Genomic DNA, 17,257 nt, shown 5'->3' on the forward strand with positions numbered 1-17,257 from the left:
TTTTGACACTCCAATCTTTGGGGTTTTGTTTCGTTTCGTTTTGTTTTGTTTTTGTTGCTTTTGGGGGCGGGGCAACAGAGCAAAACAAGCTGGCATGGGTTGTTGGCAGGGGGCTGTAGGTTGTGAATCCCCCACCTCTAAAGCCTCTTGGTATCTCTTTCCTAATTGTCGTGTAGCACTCTTCTTCTGGAGTCTGACGTGGTCCTGGGAATGGAGGGGTAACCAGTGCTCTGGGCTGTGATTTACCTCCCCAACCTGCTCCCTTCCTGGAGACTTAGGGTGAAGGTTTGACTGACACAGTCAAGCCACGCAATCTGTTTTGTTTATTATAGTCAATACTGAATCTGGAGTATCACAAGTCATTTCAATTGTAATACACAGTTCCTGCTATTGCGATGCTATAAACGCTAGTATTTGTACACTTATATTTTGTGTCACAGTTTGATAAATGACTCTGTTAGAAAATTAACTCAGAATTCTCAATATAGTTCTCAATATTTCCCAATATTACTAATAGTTAGTTTTCTATGCATTGCATCATCCATTGAAATCCTCCTGAGCTCTGTTCTGAGCTAATTACCTAGCTGGCTCTCTTGTGAATCTGTAGGCCTAAGAGCTCAGACACTTTCTCCCCTGTTCTCTCATGTCTCTCACTCACCCACACAGTTAGCATGCTCATTTTTAGAAAGCAAAACACCCCAGAATATGAATCAAATATGGCACCCTGTAATCCTGGGGTGGACAAGTTTGAAATCCTCAGAGAAATGTGTTCTTTTTACAGGGCCAGATGGCTGTGGGAGCCTGAGCAGTGTATCATTGACATGTCTGTCAGAGACAGAGAGAGTGAGAATATGTGTTTGTGTGTGAGAGAAAGTGTGTGTGTGTGTGTGTGTGTGTGTGTGTGTGTGTGTGGTTATGAGAGTATGTGGTTATGAAAGGCCTGTGCTTTTATATTGCTCTCCCCCTATTTTACATGAAGTAATTAATTAATTAGATTTTAAACTATGCCAATTTCAGCAAATTTGTCAAAGATGTCTTACCAGTACATCTAAGCTGTTAAGACGAAGGGAATCTTCATGCCACCCTGTGTGAATCTTTTCACATGCTATTAGTGTTATTGATGGTGCTCTTTAGAAACTGTGAAGTGGGTATTTTGAACAAATAGGAATGTGAACAGATTTTGTTTCTGATGTCCCTTGATTCTTTTCTTTTTTTCCCTTTAGGACATTATCCACAAGTGTCACTCTCTCCCACTTCCTTCCTGTTCAGGGAGATTGTTTCATCATTCTTCCATTCCACATCTACCCTTCATGGTATGTGTGGATGCACTCATGGCTGTGTTTGCGTGAGTGCTGACCCCGGTAGCTTCGAAGCCATGCTCCTGACGCGATCTCCCAGTCCGGCTAGGCCACCAGGTCAGAATGTGTTGACCCATCCGGGTGGGGTGGAACTGAGTTCCTCCGCCTGCCACGTTCTGTCCTGCTTGGGATGGTGGTGTGGAATGTTTGGGGCTGATGTCAGTCTGTGGGCTGTGCTCTCCTCTGGGTTCCAATTGCATGGTTTTGGCTGCCGAGAGCGTGGCTGTCAGCGAGGGTGGAATGGGAGCAGGGGCAGGAGAGTCAGAGACAGAAAGACCTCTTTTTGTGTTGTCACCTGCCAGATGATGCCTAACATTGCAGTAAACATAGACCAGTGTGTTGTCATTTTGGTTAGCACCAAGAACCATCCAGAGCAGTGGTAGCCATGTGCTTCCCCACCCTGGGAAACTGTAGCCAAGGCAACTGCCACCGCTCATCCCAGCTGCTCCGCCACAGTGTCTCATTTCACTGTGGCCCACATGCTAACGGGCAGACCCGTCTCTCTCTTAAAGAGCTGTGGGTGGTAGCAGATTGCAAGCTAAATCTGAGAATTAACAGTATGCACCAGACAGAGGCCAGTCTTTTTAATGGGAAGTTGTCATAATCCAGTGGTTGGAAACCGTAGGGGAAAACACAGCTCAATTACTCAGCAAAAGTTTTCCCAGAATCAGGTTGAAAACATTTTTGTTGTACTTTGATATGTCTGACAGTGATTAGAAAATGCTCTGAAGCAGATTGAAGGCTTATTCAGGATTAGTATGAAGTGTAATCCTACAGTTCACCACTGGCAAGACCTGGCAGGCGCCTTAATGTAATTGTGTTTGTGTGTTTGTGACTGTCTGTCAGTCTGTCATGGGACTCTCTTCCTCCTCCTTCATTATGTGTTTGTGTCTGTGCTTTTGACGAGTCTTACTGCAGAGCTGTGTTACACTTTTTTGTGATGGTGTTTATGCATATGCATGTTTTTTGTATGACACTGTGTGTGTGTGTGTGTGTGTGTGTGTGTGTGTGTGTGTGTGTGCATGCTTGTGTGTGTGTGTGTGTATGTGTGTGTGTGTGTGTGTGTGTGTGTGTGTATGTGTATGTGTATGTGTATGTGTGTGTGTGTGTGTGTGTGTGTGTGTGTGTGTATGTGTATGTGTGTGTGTGTGTGTGTGCTTTCTCCCAGAGGCTGAGTAAGTGTGTGTAGTTGCTCGTCTGGCAAGCAGCCCTCATCCGCCACTCTTTGAACAGAGCGTCGCCTCCTTTTCTCCCTACGCAGAACTTTGAAGTCCAGAGGCAGATGAAGTGCTTGTTTGCGGAGGGCGATGTGCAAACATGCGCAGAAAAAGCTCCTGCCTCCAGAAAGGAGAAAGGTACGGGGGTTATTTAAAGCTGCTTTCATATGCAAGTGTCAGTGTTGGAGCTTTCTGGAGCGTTGATGTCTGCTTGTGGCGAGATAAACAGTGAAATAGCATGGAAATGCACTGTTTCCACAAACACACACAAACACACACAGCACAAAGTTCTCCAGCTTTACTGCAGGTCAGATGAGATCTTTTTTTTTTTTTTAAAAATCATTTCTATTTCATAAATAGACCCTTTTTAGAGAATGTTTTTGTCTCAGAGGATAATAATTCGTTTGTTTTAATTTTTCAGTGCAGAACCTATAGGGAAATAAAGATTTAGTGTGACAATTCCCAATTTTCCTAATGAAAGGTCAGTGAAATTCTAAAAAATCTGAATATTTAAGGAGCTAATAATACAATTCTACAAAACAGGGGCACACTTGCACAAAAATGCTGACACCTCTCATAGGAGACTTTATGAGACTTCCTCTACATCTTTAGCTCAGGCCTTCTTCTGTAATAAGCTATGTTTTAAAAAATATAGCCTTGTTCACACCATAGAACATGCATTCTGGGTATATCATATTTGCAAGCCTAAGTGGCGAACCTCACTAGAATGTTGCTATCCATGTCCCAGCCTCTGTGTGAGTGGCCGACTGTCTGAGACACTCTGGACTCACTGGTCTGTCTGGAGAGCACAAAGACCGCAGTGACCATCTAACTGCCTGACCTTTCAGCTGCGCTTGCCAGGTTTTCTTCTCAGTGAATATTTACCAAGATTCTCGACGAAATATGATTTTAAGGCATATCAGTAATGCTTGCTATGGCAGTGTGTTTGCTCTGGATTTTTGTTACACTCAGAAAGATGCCTTACGTTAATGAATAAATTTATTTTTTGGCTATGATAGGTATCAAATGGGGCAAGACAGTTTTTTGTTTTTTTGTTTTTTCAGAGTCTGAGCCCTTTTGAACAGTTTGGTGATGATCACACACTCCTACATGTAGGCTTAAAATGCTTCTGCTAAGCAGTTGATTTTCTCCTCAATGGTTTCTCAAAACATGTGTTTAGGCTTTATTTCTGTTACACTTGTTTTCTTATTGATCATGTAGCATCTCAGTGTGCCTCAGCTGGTGTACTGATGGAACTGGAGAGCTAACCTGGACTTATCTGTGCCTCATGATTGGCTGGTTTATATCAAGCTTCCCAGTCATTGTGTATCCACCGAGAGCTTTTGAAGGATGTCTAATCGAAGTTGTTTATCCACAGAGTCTTCGTATTTGTCTGTGTCCTGTCTATTATTTGCTGTGTCTCTACTATAGATCTCCTATTCTTTGCGCCCAGGGGGAAATGGGAGTTGTTCTTTGAGTTAGACTTCGGCATGACTGATAAGCCTCTGTTTATCATCATCAGCATAACTTATGAAGGAGAACTCTGCTCTGATGATGCAGGGCTACAATAGAAGTGCATTTGTTCAGTAGTTATTTGTGGCATTGATTTGTATGTGCTATGTGGATAATGAAAGCTTTATGCTATTTGTTGTGGAACAAGGACTGGAGGAAGAGTAGGAGTCAAAGTGATGGGAGTGATTTTAAATCTGTTTCTCAGGGTGTGTCTCTCCCTGGGGACCAGGCCAAGTCTTGCTCTATGGATCACGGACAGGTTTAGAGACATGTATTGACGTGTGTCTTTGTGCGTGCATGTATGCATGCCTGTGTGCACACATGTATAGGGAAATTGTAACTCTATAAGCATCATCATAAAGCTCAACACTGAGGTACTATTTCTATGTCTTATTCTGATCCTAAAACCTTAGTTATTTATTCTAAGACCTGAGTCTAAGGTCATCCAATCCACCACCATAGCTATAGATTAATATGACCAAAGTGTTGCTTTGCAGTGGTTTTCCTCCACACACACAGCCTCCAGCCTGTATGTGTGCCTGTGTGTGTGTGTCGGAGAGGGAGAGTCCATCGTCCCTAAATGTGCTGGGCTGTGTGGCAGTTCCTCTGAGGCTGACATGGGTAGTGACATTTTAATGTTCTCTGTTAAATCTAGACCTTTCCGTGTGATTGAATGTGTGCTGGGATTGGTGCTGACTCTAAAGCACACAGAAATCACTCCATAAGAAGCAAAAACGCTCTTTCCGTGTGATTATAGATTGGTAAAAAGGACATTGTTTTTAAACGAGAAGAGTGGAGCTCCATTTTTCTTCCTGACTTGATTCTCTATTTACACACTGTCCTGCTGGAGGTGGTTTACAGATTAACCACCAACTATGCCTTGTTCTCTCCCTTAGCGCACGCTCAATTACTGTGTGTGTGTGTGTGTGTGTGTGTGTGTGTGTGTTTGTGTTCAATGAGAGAAATGACCAAGCAACCATATATACAGATTTGCAGACATAATACAGGATATCCACAAGCACTCCCCATGAGTCTCTGGCATGGATTTGTAAGATGTGAGGGGAAAATGGTTGTAAATGTTGATCTGCCTTGCTGTTTTTGCTGGCTAACTTTAAATGAGAAGGAGGCTTGAGCCTTACATGTTTGCATGTACAGACTAGCCCTCCAGTGTTTGCCATGTCAAGAGAGAGGGAGTGTGTGTGTGTACATTTATGGATCTTGTACTAGAGAAAGAGAGCGCACACAGTGAGACCCTACAGTAAACGCAACCAACTGTCAGTGGAGTGGATATCAGCTCATCCTTCATGGGGAACCATGCAGCAAGCTCTAGGGCTTTTCTCAGTCAACACACACACACACACACACACACACACACACCTACACAACGACTCAGACAGACAGGAAGATAACAGCTGTGGCAGTGTGCGATAAAGCTGACACTGTTTATGGGCTGTGGTAATCCTAGCAGCCCTGCTGAACAATTCTGAAATCCGTGGCAATGGTCTCTGGGGCGGCAGGGGTGCAGAGGATGTTGACAAGCAGCTGCGTGGGCCAGAGGAATACAAGCTGAGGCTGCTTTACCCAGAGCACCGACCTCGATGGGTGCTCAGAGTGGAATATCTCACTGTAAGCTAACTGCCCTCGGGTGACATCTCTGGTTCAGAGCTTCAGGACTAGACAGAAAAGCTGCTTAGAGACTTCATGCCATTTTTGACCATCAAGACCTCATTGAGCCAAACGTTTGTCTTACCCCTCATTTAACAAAATTGCGAGGCAGCTCCATTCGGGAATACATGTCTGCTGTGGTCAATAATGTGCCAGCCGTTCAATTTCCCTGTCCTAGATGCAGAACCTCTCTGGCTGATGCCTTGTGCCCTCCCACCCCCCACCTTAATACACACACACACACACACACACACACACACACACACACACACACAGAGACAGAGGCTGGCAGGGTTGCTAGTGAATCCAACACTAATCAGTCAGTCTGAAGCTCTCAAAGCTGCCGCAGCAGCGGTGCTGCTCTTCTGCTGACTTTACATTTAAATAAGGTGGCGGATTAGCCTTAGCGTCCGCTTCATCTTCAACGCTCCCGCTAGCGGCGGGGGTCCGGGGGCTGGGAAGGGTGGGGTGTGCAGCGCTGCTACACACGTTGCCATGGTGACAGACTTGCAGCCTGCGGCCGCGACTGTAATCTCCCGTCGAAACGTTTGCTTTTGTTTCGATGGCGGGGTCTCGCTCCGTCTGGCGCTCGGTGAGGTTTTAAAGACGTCCATTCGACTCCACGCACTCACAAAGATGACTTCCAAGAGCGGAGACGGATAAAGTACTTTCAGGCTAAAGATGAATTATTATGGCTGTCTGTCATAAAGAAAGGGAGGGAGGGCCCTGCTGCTCATATTCCCTGCAGCCAGCTCGCCACATTCTCATGGTCTGCCTGCTTATTTGCGCTGTATATTTGACGAGTCATAAGCAGATTTATAGCTTTTTAAAAAGAATGCCAATTTCAGGGACGACATCTCATCTCTGGCGCGATGCAAATTTTCTCATCCATACGTTTCAGTACCTGCATACAACAGCCTGAGACTCGAAAACTTTACAGAATGGCGTGGTTTAGAAGGCATGGCATCTACATAAACCTTTAATGACTACTGACTTGCATAACCACTGACTACTAACATATATAAACTTTTGCCACTCAGTGTTTAACATAGTCATCTGTGTGTGTGTGTGTGTGTGTGTGTGTGTGTGTTTTCACATAAACATCATGCAGTATGCAAGTTGCAAATTTTCCACATAGCAGCAATTCTTCCTAAATAAGCATTAAGACTTAATTGTGGGCAAACTGGTAGAGATTTTTTCCCCTGTGATGTTAATTCAACTCTTTAGGAATATTAAACAATTTAGCCATGTATTAAATTTTGTGCTATGTATATTTCTTTTGTCAATGTAAAATGCGTAACTCAGTCAACTCTATACATCTATACATAACTGTCATTACACTGAATGAATGGACAGCATTGCTTGTAGATTCATAAAAGTCCTATAAATGGCCAAACAGAACTCATATAAGTGGCAAATAAAATGCACTATTATGTAATTACAGATTAAAAACTGTTAGGGTCAAAAACCTGAATAAAATATGAAACACTTTTGTGTAACAAATGTCATTGTTACTCTAAAGTATAAATTATTATGCAGTGCTATAACACCGTAATGAGAGTTAGTAAAGTGAGTTCTATTTGTCTGTTTAAGATGTTTATGAATCCTTATGCATTGTCAAGACACAGTAAGAAGAGTTATGTGTAGTTTCTCTTGTGTAAAGTGAGTTCCATTGCTGTTTATAAAGCTTTTAGGAATTTCTGCACCTCTGAGTGTGAGGATAAGAGTATTGCAATCAGACAGGTGAACAAGGAATTTGTAATATTAGCTCATTAGCTGGTTAAGGTACTTGACTTGTAATCAGAAGGTTGCTGGTTCAAGCCCCACCACTGCTAGGTTGCCACTGTTGGGCCCCTGAGCAAGACCCTTAACCTTCAGTTCCTCAAGTTCTACTCAGTCAGTCATAACTCAAGTCGCTTTGGCTAAAAGTGTCAAATGTAAATGTAAATGGTCTTTCCTACAGTCTGTTGGAGTCACTGTTTCACCTTAGGGGTTACAGCCCCAGCCGAACCTTTCACCAATTGAGCCCCCATTTTCACCTACACACACACACCCACACACACACACACACACACACACACACACACACACACACACAGATCAGCCTGGCGGTTCATGCAGTAATTGGAATGGCGCTAATCCTGTGCCTGTCAGAGAACCGGGGAGTGCCAGAGGCTCTGATTTCAACAGCAGGGTGTGAGAGGTCCAGGAGCAGCGATGGAGGTTAGCATACAGGCAGGAGAGGAGGGGGACTGACCCATCTGTCCACAGGCACACCACTATGTGAAGCAGTTATTTCATATCCACTACCACCCTGCACCATACCTTACTCTAAACTTAATCCAACATTTTGGAGTTGGTCAAAAATTTTTTTCCTGGTTTATTTGATAATTATATATGCTTAATTGTGAAATTTACGTGAGTGTGTGTTACTGATGTATATCAATAGTCAGTATTTTTAAGAACAACACGCAAAGCAATTTGATTGCTTGCCCAGCTGATGAAGGACATCCAGACAAAAAGTTCTATTTCACTGGAAATCTTGTGTATATCGCTTTTAGTACCCCTCTCTCTTTCTTTCTCTGTCTCTGTCTCTATGTACATGTCCTGTTTCTTGAGTATATGTTCTTGTTATTGTTTGACTGTAGTTTAAATACTAGATATAGATGGTTACTTGTTGACCATATGGCTGTTTGTCAGGCAGACGGCAGCTAGGAAAATGCATTTCTAAATCTGCCTCAGCCAATCGGCGCGGTGTTTGTCAGCCGTCTGTCAGCCTTCCGTCACCCTCTGTTTTCACTCAGTTCCAGTTGCCTAGCCCAGCACCTGTTTAGCCATTCGTAATTCCTGCCTCTGACAGGTATTTATCTAAGAATATCATGAGTTTATTATATGAGCTCAGACACACACACACACAGACACACACAGACACACACACACACACACACACACAGACATGGCAGTCAGGCAGCATGGCCTAATCTGAAGGAACAACAATATGAATCATGCTCACGGGCTGCAGGCTGAAGCTCTCCCACTCCTCAGTTTCTGGCCACTGTTTATTTCGATAGGGTAATATTTTTATTGATAATAAAAAACAGAATTTTTCTTATTGATCTATGATCAGCCTCCCCCCCCCCCCCCCCGCTCTCTGATTGTGTGTGTGTATGTGTGTAATGTAAGTGTAGGGATTAAACACCTCAGCTCTTAAACCGTCATAGTCCTGCTGCAAATGCTTGCTTTATTTGTCTCCTTCTGTAGCTGGAAGATAATCCGTTTGAACAGATGTGTCCCAAATGGCACGGGCTGTGCTATCTTCTGCTTATATAACGTGTTTGTGGCCCGTCGAGGACAGCATCGTCTCCCACAGTCCATGTGTGATCTCATGAAAAACAGTTTGTGGGAGTGTGAATGCAAATGTGTCAAACTGTTAAAAGACAAGAAAGTTTCCTTTGCTTTGGATGGGAGTATATTCACTGTCAGCTTGTGACTGCACAGATCAGTGCGACAAGTGGCAACTTCTGCTGCTGCTCCAAAGTGTGTGTATATACATTAAAAAATGTTGCTTACTTAAGAATGCACGGGTCACCCATTACATCACATTTATCGAGGTGTGTGGAGACACTCAACACTACCATTTCCTGCAATTGCAGTAAAATCTACATTATGGAATTATGAGCCATATGAGCACACTGTGCATAGCACGACACTCCTAAGCCTGTGTATATGTGCACAAGCGTGTGCTTCAGTGTATGTGTTTTAGTAAACTACCCCTTCCCAATATCTTCAACACCAAAGAGATGAGTCTGACAGCATTTGAAGCTGGAAGGTGCAGTGAGCTGGATGGCATGCAGAATGTGGAAGGCAAACCCGGTTTGGGAACCCAAATAGTACCTCTCCCATCTCCCATACACTCCTGAAAAAATTCAGTGCTTTTTCAGCAACCTTTAGCTTCCATCATAAAACACATTTTGTTTTATGTGCTTGCCAGACTGCAAGTCCTCTGAAATTCTACAGGAGGGTTTCTGTTGACACTACCTTGAATGGCTGAAAGTCCTATTATAAATATTATGAAAACTATTTCAGTGCTTCTTGCTCTCTGTAGGTCTTGAGGGCCTTCTCTCTGTTTGCTCTTAATGTGATGCAGTATGCACAAATCTCAGCAGGGCTAACCTTCCCTTTCCAAGAACCTTTATGTAATATATCATATAGCATATTTGTAGTGAGTCACAACAGATGTTTTTGTCATTCTATTTAAAGGTAGCAGGTGAATGTGGTAGATGAGAGGGAACCATCAGTATAAAAAAAATGTAGGCATATATAATATTAATTATTTTCTGCCATTGTGAATCCCAACTATGCATGCAGTGTTTTGTAATACTGACCCCAGTGACCTTTGTAATTGGAGCCTGATTATGTTGCCTGTGGAGCACATAGTGTGTGTACAATCTGATCTGCTGCTGTTGTAAAGTGTGCTGTGTCATGCCCTGCTGCAGTGGAAGTTCCAGGTTCAGGTCACCAATCAAGGTCCGTCAGAAATAGCTGGGATGTAGGCCTTCTGCACCTTCCTCAATGTGGGACAGAGGATGTCATGGAGAAGAGAGGGGAACAGAGCAAAGCTGGCACACGATGACAGAGGAGCCCACGCCAACTTACTGCAGTCTGTCTGGAGAGAGGTGTACAGTGCAGTCTGTCTGGAGAGAGGTGTATAGTGCAGTCTGTCTGGAGAGAGGTGTACAGTGCAGTCTGTCTGGAGAGAGGTGTACAGTGCAGTCTGTCTGGAGAGAGGTGTACAGTGCAGTCTGTCTGGAGAGAGGTGTACAGTGCAGTCTGTCTGGAGAGAGGTGTATAGTGCAGTCTGTCTGGAGAGAGGTGTACAGTGCAGTCTGTCTGGAGAGAGGTGTACAGTGCAGTCTGTCTGGAGAGAGGTGTACAGTGCAGTCTGTCTGGAGAGAGGTGTATAGTGCAGTCTGTCTGGAGAGAGGTGTATAGTGCAGTCTGTCTGGAGAGAGGTGTACAGTGTTGACAGGATGTGACAGGTCATGAGGGGCACAGGTACAGATGTCAGCAACAATCTAGGCTCATTCTGCCACACCAAATGATGTTAGAAAACCCCTGCTTATTTTCCTTTTTCTTTTTTTAAAACAACTAATTTGCTATATTAAATTAGCCCTGATTAATGACTAATGAGCAGGACAAATTCAGTGTTGCTGAACTTGTTACCCTGGACCTGTACAGTGACCATGGCATCATCAGTGGGAACACAGAAATTAGGGTGCTTTAAACAAACGCTGTATGATGGTAAGTAGTCTTTCTCTATTTCTATATTTATATATAATGTATATTCTATTCTGTGTTTACAATTTCCAGCATAAATGTACCGTGACATCATATGTGCTTTCAGGTGCTGCAGCATTCATCATAAACAAAATCTGGCTGCAAGGCTGAGTGAGCAAACACGTGACCGCTGGCGTGGTCGGTCACACCTACGGCGGCGAACTCTTCCTGCCATCATTTCCATGTCAGGCACGGTGTGGTTCCGGAGGGTGGATCCACCCAGGATGACCCACACTGCACCTTCCTGCATGATGAATGGACCGCAGTCAGTTTTGCAGGGCCAGTCTGACAGCTTTGAAGAAGCTGCATACCACTGCCTGCTATTGATCAGAAAGGTAATTCAATTACGAATCTCTTGGTTTCATGGTGTTTTGACATGTTGAGATACTTTATTTATTTATTTATTTATTTGCAAGTCTATGATTTGCAATGATTCAGTCTTAATGACTGATTAAATCAGTGCTGTTGATATTAGAGGTTAGGTTGTATAAATATATATACAGAAACATTAATTTAAATTATGGAGGTTTTTTTTTTTTTGGTTTTTTTTTTTACGTGTTACTTTTATAGTGAGACAGATTGCAAACCCTAGCATATACACAGCAGGCATAACATGGGTTCTCACTTCTCCCTCAACTTTCATTAGCCCTTCAGCCCATGAAAATTCTAATTATTTTTGGGTACATGGATGTCTTTCATGATGACTTTAAAAGCTCCAACTCCTTGCTTTTTTTTTCTCTCTCTCTCTCTTTCCCCCGTTCCTTCCTCTCTTTCCAGGCAATTTGCTATCTCTTTGTCTTTTAAATGCTAATATTATGGGAGGAAAATGCCCATTAATTGGCTATCGGTGGACTGCCCGTACTTGGCCGGTGCCGAGGGGTTTGTGAACGACATATTGATCTACACATACTGCTGAAACTCGACCTTTAATCCTCAGACTTCATCAGAGCAGAGTTTGGGTTTCATGGGTGTGAGCTCAGCCAATGCAAAAATGTCCAGGTCACTTATACCCAATCGCTTGAACACGAGCAAAATTGTGATTTTGTAGTTGATTGTGTGGTGGTCTGAAGGTAAAAAGTAATAAAGCTCTGTGTGCAGTTCTTATGTCTGTTGCACATACAAAGGCCTGACTGTAATATTTGAACAAGGAGTACTTTGTTTAGGAGTGTTTAATAATGCTGTGAGGGTCTGGGCAGAGTTCACATTGAGGGTGTTCATAGTTCCATTGCTCTCTCTAGCCCACATGGAAAGATTGTACCCTAATGGCATGTATATATCTCCCTGAGTGCAGTCATTAATAAATGATGCCATACAAAAGCAAGATAGAGGTCCAGTTTATTCAGTTCTCAGAAGATTATTTTCTACTTTGAATTTAAAAGTGATTATTTTTGATTAAAAGGATCAAAAATATCATGCCAAGTCAAGAGTGACCTAATTAAGGAACAAGTTTCTATGCACAGTACGTGAAGTCAAAGATGTTTTACTAAATGTTTTAATGTAGAGGCTCGAATATGCTTCGCGGCAGTAAATGACAAATAAAACGAATAAACAAACATCATAACCAATAGAAATTCACCAACACCATTCTATTAGGCAGATGGTAACTACAGCCTAGTTTGCAATTTAAAAATATTCTAGTGATGTCATCCTCAGGGACAGATGTGTCTGTGTGTCATGTAGGAGCAGTTACTGAAAGCTGCATTGCCCCCAAGATGCAGATTTCCATACTAAAGCCTAAGGCTCTGTGTATATATGTGTGTGTGTGTGTGTGTGTGTGTGTGTGTGTGTGTGTGTGTGTGTGTGTGTGTGTGTGTGTGTGTGTGTGTGTGTGTGTGTGTGTGTGTATGAGTGTATCTGACGCTATTTGTGCAAACACACCAGTTTCGGTTCATCAGGCCCTACGAGGTTTTCTGCAGAGATAAGGTAAAGTTCAGAGCTGTGACATCTGCTGCTCCCCAGTCCAGAAGCAGCCCTTAGACATCTGTTCCATACGCACACAACAGCACCCCTACAACACCAGTGCCAAAGTGTCCTACACCATAATAAACAGATCCTGACCCCCACTGATCCCCTCTCTCCACACTGTCCTGCACACTGTAACACAATCTCCTAATCTCCACGCACCAGGCGTCACTTAGCCACAGTACACTGCCTTGCTTTTCTCGTCTTCTTTTTCTTTTCTTGTTGTCCTATAACTTCCCGGTGCAGTAGCAGCATTTAACAATCAGTCCAGGGAGACAGAGGGTGAGAGAACTGTTTCAGCACGGGCCGAATACGATCAGAACCTAATTTTCAGACTCCCCGCTAGGGCCAGCTGGCTGGCGGAGTGGATGACCCATTTCTCATGGTGTGGAGAGCTGCACTTAGCAGAGCAGGCCGACTGGGCTCTGTGGACCCAGCCCAGTCCGTTACCACAGAGCGTGAGCAGTCTGTCAGGTCTGATGAGCCCAGAGCCACAAAACACACACACACACACACACACACACACACACACACACACACACACACACACACACACACACACAAAAGTTACTACATTCTTGCTATCACGGCATGGTAATGAGCCTGAAGACAGATTTTTACTAGAGGGAGCTGAGCCTTAAGTGCTGTGTGTGTGTGTGTGTGTGTGTGTGTGTGTGTGTGTGTGTGTGTGTGTGTGTTTGTAAGAGAGAGTGAGTGAGTCAGACTATGCAGCAGTGTCTTAGCTGACCTGATGGGAACTCTGTTGTTTATCTTGTTGTTGTTACTTCTTTTTATTAATTAATTTTTCTCTAAGTGCCAAAATATGCTGCAATGCCCAGGCAAAGCACTGCGCTCCTGTGTTATTGTTGGTCTCATTCTTTGATCTGGCTCCTAAATTTCACATATGCTCTTATCCCACTAATAATACTTCACATTCTTATGACTGTCAAAGGTAAAACACAAATATAAAAGCTATTGTAAAGATCAGCACACTAAAAAGTTAAAAACTGTTTAATCTAAACTGTTTAATCACTTATAAACACTTACATTTACTAGGTTCATCTATTCTATACTAGCTGTTTGTGTCAGTTCGGTGTGCTTATGGTCATCGGTCAGACGGTGGTCAGACAGTACAACTGGGCCATGTTTCTATTTTCCTCTTTCATGAATGACCTGTTTTGAAAACAGGGCAAAGATGATGTTGTGTGTGTGTGTGTGTGTGTGTGTGTGTGTGTGTGTGTGTGTGTGTGTGTGTGTGTGTGTGTGTGTGTGTGTGTATGTATGTATGTGTGTGTGTGTGTGTGTATATATATATATATATATATATATATATATATATATATATATATATATATATATATATATATATATATATATATATATATATATATATAAACATGACTGTATATTGTATTTAATAGTGCTTTTTGATATAGCAATAGAATGGGTGTATTTAATGCAGGAATTATTCAGTGGATTATTATTATTATTATTATTATTATTATTATTATTATTATTATTATTATTATTATTCAGTGGATATATGTATTTCTTAGCTCATGTTTTAAATGATAAGTCTTAAGGGTTTGGATTTGCGTTGTCATGGGAGTGGGAAGGATCATATAGTCCCATGTTGTTCCTATAGGTGGCAGTAGTGCTTTTGGTGTTAGTGCGTGCACATGCTGAGATAGGCAGTCTTGCGAGAGGGGAATGTGTGGCCAACCTGTCTCAAAGGCTGGCACTGTTCTGTTTAGCCATAAAACAAGAAAATCCTTTTGGAGAGATCTTCTTAGATTTTTGCACAAGAAAAGTACAAACACTGCCTTCCAGTGTCTGAGTCAGACAGTCTGTGGCAGCTTGTAACCAGGGAGCTGTATGTCCACAGGCCCAACGAGGTGGTCCCAACACAATGGCTTTCATTATACAGCACAAATGTACCACGATTACAGTCAGTCATTCAGAAAGCAGTTGTGCTCCACTGAAAGACCGTGATTGGTATTTTTTGTTGTTGTTGGTTCACCTCTGCTTTGTGAAGTTAAAAATAGGCTCTCAATTTTCCAACTCATCCTTCATGACAACTTTTGTTTTACATCATTTGTAATCGTGTGCAGCATAAACTCACCAATGGCTTTAGCATTGAGAAATGCACTCCTACTGCACCTCACAGGGCTGTAACACATTCCATTGGGTTGATTAAGACTTCACAAATCAAAATGCATTGTCTAAGCCTTCCAAACCCCCAATAAATCTCCTTTTTGAAAAGGAGAGACTCACAGTGTAGCCACACAGTTATTCATATATTTTACATCCATTCAGAACATGCTTTGAATAACAATAGCTCTTAATATAACTACTTGCAATTCACCAAGTATGTCCGAGCCATTTGCACACTGCTTAAACAATCCCAGTGGACTGTATTTAAGACCAGTAAAAAAAAAAAAAAAAGAGTGGTTTCTCAGTACTAAAGCTATGAGAGAGGTTGTCTTGTCACGCAAACATATACACAAAACACTGTGAGGCGACAAGAAAGAGGAAAAAAAAACAAAAAAAAAACACCTGCCACCCTTCACTGTTTCACCACAGCGCAGAAACAGTCACTGGCTGCTGTCCAACTGGCACAGAGTGCCACATACGCTGTCGCCACGGCAATGAGAGGCATGGCTCTCATGTTGTCCTAGGATGGCTCTTATGTCCGTTGCTATGTGCCAGTTCCACTAATATCAAAGTCCAGAATTACGATTTGAACACAGCCTACAAATATTAACACATGTACTGCATCGATTTTCTCTCCCAACTTTGATGAATATAAACTGTCCGAGGAATTTCACAAGCTGCAACGTGATATTCAGGTTGAGCATAATTTCTTTTCCCTTTGAAGCACATGTGTTCATGTTGATTCAGAAGGTCGTGTTTTTGCATGATTTTAGCACATTCTGAGATGAAGGAGCTGGTCTCCTTGTGGAGTCAAGGAGAGGCATGTGTTGCAGGGTCTGACTCTGTGTGGCCAGGTGTGCGGAGGGTCCTGAAGCATGCCGTGACTGAGGACCCTGTGTCCCGGGTTTGTATGAGCTGCTGAATGCCAGACTCACTGTCTTTCCCCTCTCAGTGACCCTGACACCAGAGCGGTGCTAACAGTCTGTGGGAGAAGAAACAGTACCTGAACATCTGGGTGGCCCAGGGAGGCCTGAATGTGATAGACTGGTGTGTGTGTGTGTGTGTGTGTGTGTGTGTGTGTGTGTGTGTGTGTGTGTGTGTGTGTGTGCGTGCGGATGCATGCACAGACACAAAACTGAGTGTCTCTAAGAGAACGTGCGATAGAAGTAGAAATAGGAGCACTAAAATGTGAACTTGGCCAGAGGGACCAGGTAGGAAAGATGAAAAGTGTGCGTTGAGAGAGAGCTAGGGAGCAGAGAGGAAGTGTATATGTGTGAGAGCAGCATTCTCACGCTGTACTGGTGCACCTGTGAGAGGACTGAGAGGAACAGGTGCGTGGCAGGTGGCACCACACCTGTCCACGCTCAGATGAGAGAGAGACAGCTGGTGCCCTGGGTTTTATGATGAGGAGAGTTCAACCCCCGCTCCTCTCCCACACCTCTTCACTCAGGAGACACACCTCTCCCACCTCTTTATTCGAATGTAGTTCCAGCCAAACAAAGGGGAAGTCTGACACCTGTTCAATTTCTGTTAACCTATAATGGGAAATGAGCAAAATTCTTTTAATGGCAGCTGTGACCTTTGTCCCTAATCTCAAATTCTTGAGTTTGATGTTGCATGTGTAATTATAAACCTGGTTTATAATTCATGGGGAGAGTGAGCTGGAGATGTACTCTGGAGTAAGTTGAAAAAAACTTTCTCAAATACACACACACACACACACACACACACACACACACACACACACACACACACACACACACACACACACACACACACACACGCACAACCATTTGGAATTATCTGGATTTTCAAATGGCTCTTAAAATATAATATGATTTTAATGTTAGATATAAAAAAAAGGTAAAAATCACAAACATTGTGACAAACATTTTACTTTTTTAAATTTGTTTGTTTATTTATTTGGCTCTCTTTATAGCTGCTCTACATATCAGAATTATTTTCCATTACACACATTATTTGCCAATCAAAAGAGATTTACATGTTCTTCATAAGGCTGGAAAGAGTTTAAAACCTGACACATTTAAGATG

The 17,257-nt window shown here is 42.8% G+C and overlaps 1 long non-coding RNA gene across 1 annotated transcript; it reads left to right on the forward strand.

The window, feature by feature from the left end:
• Positions 1-1,221: 1,221 nt before the first annotated feature.
• LOC145660388 (uncharacterized) lies at positions 1,222-12,401 on the forward strand. Its single transcript, XR_014126724.1, has 4 exons — positions 1,222-1,313; positions 2,527-2,713; positions 11,157-11,424; positions 11,867-12,401. It is a non-coding gene; the product is annotated as an uncharacterized LOC145660388 (long non-coding RNA).
• The last annotated feature ends 4,856 nt before the right edge of the window (positions 12,402-17,257 follow it).

The sequence above is a fragment of the Electrophorus electricus genome, chromosome 2 (assembly GCF_041902795.1).
Source record: "Electrophorus electricus isolate QZ-2024a chromosome 2, ASM4190279v1, whole genome shotgun sequence".
NCBI classification, from domain to species: domain Eukaryota; kingdom Metazoa; phylum Chordata; class Actinopteri; order Gymnotiformes; family Gymnotidae; genus Electrophorus; species Electrophorus electricus.